Raw genomic sequence first — 4,662 nt, forward strand, 5'->3', positions numbered from 1 at the left:
TATCGCAACTGGATGAAATTGTTAATCACTATTTGCGGGACTAAATCATGATTTGAAACACATTTTTTTAACGATTGAAAGCCAAAAAGAGTGCAGGTTCCTCGCTAGCAGGACACGTGGTCGGCCGTTTTAGCGCACGGGTTCACCGATTGATTCAGTCTGCCACGTGCTCCGCTTGTCGAGGACATTATGATCTCCCGTTGTTTTTGTACGTTAATCGTTCAAATAACTTAAAATGCACAGTTCTTTCAATGGCTTCAATCTGCCACGTCCTCTGCCACGTGGTGACCTCTGGCGCCGATTACGGATCTGAGAGCGTTTTGCTGTATAGGCTGAGCGTGAATGCAAAATCTGAAGAATAATTTTGAGAAGGCTGTTAGCCCCAGCCACCTGCCACCTATGGTGTTACAGGAATAGGGGATTAGGAATTACAACGTCTAGCTGAGCGCTTTTGGCTTCGGAGATGACTTGATTAGCTCAGTGCCAGGTTGAATAGAATAAAGTGCGTTTAGATTAAGTACGTTCCCTTGTGCCATTTAAATCGGCACGAGCGGAAAAGACGATCGCTCGCAATTGGCTGCAGAACGTTGTGCAAGTTCGACAAACGGTGCTCTCTCTCTCTCCACCCTTCAGATCAAAGCTGCATTTATTGATTCTAGATTTGAAGCTTTCGTGACTGCAAGGATTCATATTCTTAGGTTTTTTCGGTAAAGTCACGTAGGTAAAAAAAATTTAATTAATAAAAGTAAAATAAAATAAAAAATCACGACGTTTCGGAGGCAACGCATTTTCTGCCCAATAGTTAAGATGCGAAGAACCAGTTCCAGCCCAAATGACCCTAAAATACAGTTACACTTCTAGAGTTAGCCGGAATTTATGGTAAGCCGGACAGGCTATGGAAATAAACGATTAAACACATCATTCAAACTACTCTGACCGGAGCAATATTCGTGTGCTAATTAAAGCTGTGCACAGTTAGAAAAGGGCATCATAAAGATATCTGCTAATCATGCGAAATTATTCTTAGATGCGATTATGATCAGGAGCCAATAAGACTGCCATTAAAGGGAAAATATATAGACGTTTCAGGTAAAGGCTGTTCTTCATGGCTAGGCCAGAGAGAGTTGATCATAAGAGTTGGAGACTGCAATTGAGAGCATTGGGCCTGATGAGAAGTACATTTTAATATTTTCTGATTCCTAGCTTTGAAAATTGGCACGTGAAGTCACATAATAGGAACAAATGAGGGACATTCGAACCCTTCAATAATCAAAAAATGTTACTAATTGGTATTAAGTTTCTATTCATTTAGTAATACTTTTTGAATATTGAAGGATGCGGGTTGTTTAATCTAGTTACAATTAGATACATACGTGCATATATTATTTTAAACTGGTCATTCCAAAACATTTACTTAACTATAATTGTCATCAGGCCCCATGGTGTTAAGTGCAGTCTCCAACTTTTAGAATTGTTATCAGAATCTGTATTTATACTGGAGGAATCCGATTATCTATAAAGCTATTTTCCACAGACGTCCAGTAGTTTCACAGTGGCCTCGCTGTTCGTGTGGTAAGAAGGGTCATTGCCCGAAACGTCACCTGTTTTATATACATGGTTGTAGTAAGGCCACTATGTAGTGAGGAGTTGTTTGTGTGTGGTAAGTGGAGAGCGGTGGTGTAGTGGTTAGCGCGCTGCGCAATGAACACGTCGACCCGAGTTGAATTCCCGCTCACGGCCAACACCACCGATGATGATTCTCTGAACTGGTCCTGGGCCTCCCCTAGATCGACTCAGCCTCAAACGAGTTACCTGGTGCGGTGTGTAAAAATCGTCACTGGGGGGCGACAAAGGCGTCAGGGCGTGGTGCTGGCCATCCGCCCCTCTCGTGTGCCAGTGCCGGTAACCTTCATCGGTGCTGCTGCTGCTACTCGCTAACAGCACTTGACCCAACAGTCTGTTAAGGCTACACGCGGTGTGGATCTTTGTCTTTGTTTTTTTTGGTAAGTCTGCTGCTGCTGCTTCGCTCAAGAAGGGCTCACAAGTGATGCCATCACATCTGACCGTCTATTTAAGGAACGAAACGGGAGGATTTCTCCACAAATCTGGCTACCGCCTGATGAAGCTGGTTGTAATTCCTGGCGAAACGTCGTACTCAGATTGTAAATGCTGTGGCTTGGCTCTCCAACACACCGGTGTGCTGTCAGTGCCGGATAAAGCTAAAGCGGGGCCTGTAGCATATGTTATAAAGGGGCCGTAAATAAATGAACACATCAATATTAAAACACAAATTTTTTACTTACATATAAAATTTTATTTTTTCATTTGCCATACAGCCAGATAGTACGACAAATCGCTATCCTTAAACACCCAGTCGTTCGTAAAAGTTGAAGGCAGTATAGTACTATAGTAATAGAGCAAGTGCAGAATCACTGAACCGGAATTGATGGTTTCAAAGCATTTAGCGCGGGGCCCTTGAAAGTGCGGGGCCCGTAGCATGTGTAGCTACTTTTGCATCTAGGAACGAATTGGCACGTTCTGTTTACGTGACAAAACTTACTAATTGCCTGTGGCGGGTTTAACAACACATTTATATATTTACGCGATCTAAACCTAAAAAGAAACACCTGTATTGTGGATGGTATTGGTCGCTAAAGCCTACCACGTGTTAAGGGGCCGTCCATAATGACGTCACGCATCACAAAAAGTCAGACCCCCCTTCAAATATGACGTCACAAACCTCTGCCCCCCCCCCCCCCCCAAAACCATATTTTCATTTTGAAAATAAAACATGCTTCAAATCGCTTTAAACTATTGTCATTGTAGTGCGTATTTAATGTGGCGCTGCACTCTGATGTTGTCACACATCGTCACGAATGTCTGACCCCCCCCCCCTAGGTGCGTGACGTCATTTATGGACGGCCCTAAACTGCAGCTGTTTTGTTATTTGAACTTAACAATATGGCCGCCTAAACCCCTCCCCCTCCTCGCAATCTCAACTTCCGGGGGTGACGTCACAGGCGTATCAGCCGTGCGGTCACGTGTAGGGGGGGGGGGTTCTCGGCGTATCACGTGGTACGTGGTGTGGGTGGGGGGGTTGGGGGGTGTGCGGGGTGTGCGGGGTGGGAGGGGGTGTGGGGGAGGGTGCGGGGTGGGGGTTTGGGGGGCTGTGGTGTAGGGGGGTGGGAGGAGGTGTGGGGGAGGGTGCGGGGTGGGGGTTTGGGGGGCTGTGGGGTAAGGGGTGGGAGGGGGTGTGGGGGAGGGATGCGGGGTAGGGGTTTAGGGGGCTGTGGGGTAGGGGGGTGGGAGGAGGTGTGGGGGAGGGTGCGGGGTAGGTGTTTGGGGGGCTGTGGGGGGTAGAAGGGGATGTGGGGAAGGGTGCAAAATGGGGGTTTGGGGGGCTGTGGGGGGGCTGTGGGGTAGGGGGTGGGAGGGGGTGTGAGGGAGGGTGCGGGGTGGGCGTTTGGGGGGTTGTGGGGGGTATGGGGGTGGGAGGGGATGTGGGGAAGGGTGCGGGGTGGGGGTTTGGGGGGCTATGGGGGGGGTAGGGGGGTGGGAGTAGGTGTGGGGGAGGGTGCGGGGTGGGGGTTTAGGGGGGCTGTGGGGTAGGGGGGTGGGAGGGGGTGTAGGGGAGGGTGCGGGGTGGGGGTTTGGGGGGCTGTGGTGTAGGGGGGTTAAAGGGGGTGTGGGGGAGGGTGTGGGGTGGGGGTTTAGGGGGGCTGTGGGGTGGGGGCCATCCATTGAGTGCGTACGCATGGAGGGGGAGGGGGGTTAACACAAATGCGCAGCTTGCTTATGGGGGGGGGGGGGGGTGTACTGACAATGTACGCATAGGAAACGGGGTGGGGGGGGATGAAGCCTCGATAATAATTTGTCGACATTGGCCTTCGTATGAGTTATATAGTTCGGCGGTGGACTCTTTGTTTGCTTAAACACGTTCATATTATTAATCATTGATCGTTTCTGCGTGGATTAAATATCGGCCGTTCTATAGGAATCGGGGGGGGGGGGGTGCGTCAGGCGAACGTACGCAGGTGGGGGGGGGGGGGTAGTGAGGGGGTGTAGTGGGGGGGGGTGTTGTGGGGGGGCGGTGTCGTGGGGGGGGGGTGTAGTGGAGGGGGTGTAGTGGGGGGGGTGTAGTGGGGGGGTGTAGTGGGGGGTAGTGGGGGGGGGTGTAGTGGGGGGGGGGTTGTAGTGGGGGGGTGTAGTGGGGGGGGCTGTAGTGGGGGTGTAGTGGGGGGGTCTAGTGGGGGGTGTGTAGTGGGGGGTGTGTAGTGGGGGGGGTGTAGTGGGGGGGGGGGTAGTGGGGGGGTGTAGTGGGGGAGGGTGTAGTGGGGGGGGTGTAGTGGGGGGTGTAGTGGGGGGTGTGTAGTGGGGGTGTGTAGTGGGGGGGGGTGTAGTGGGGGTGTGTAGTGGGGGGATGTGTAGTGGGGGGTGTGTAGTGGGGGTGTGTAGTGGGGGGGTGTGTAGTGGGGGTGTGTAGTGGGGGGGTGTAGTGGGGGGGGTTAGTGGGTGGGGGGGGTGTAGTGGGGGGGGTGTAGTGGGAGAGTGGTGTAGTGGGGGGAGGTGTAGTGGGGGGGGTAGTGGGGGGGGTGTAGTGGAGGGGGTGTAGTGGGGGGGGGTGTAGTGGGGGGGGCGGAAGTGACAGCGCGCTGCGAGACA

Source organism: Lethenteron reissneri, chromosome 35 (genome assembly GCF_015708825.2).
Source record: "Lethenteron reissneri isolate LAM-NWPU_2019-01 chromosome 35, ASM1570882v1, whole genome shotgun sequence".
Classification (NCBI taxonomy): domain Eukaryota; kingdom Metazoa; phylum Chordata; class Hyperoartia; order Petromyzontiformes; family Petromyzontidae; genus Lethenteron; species Lethenteron reissneri.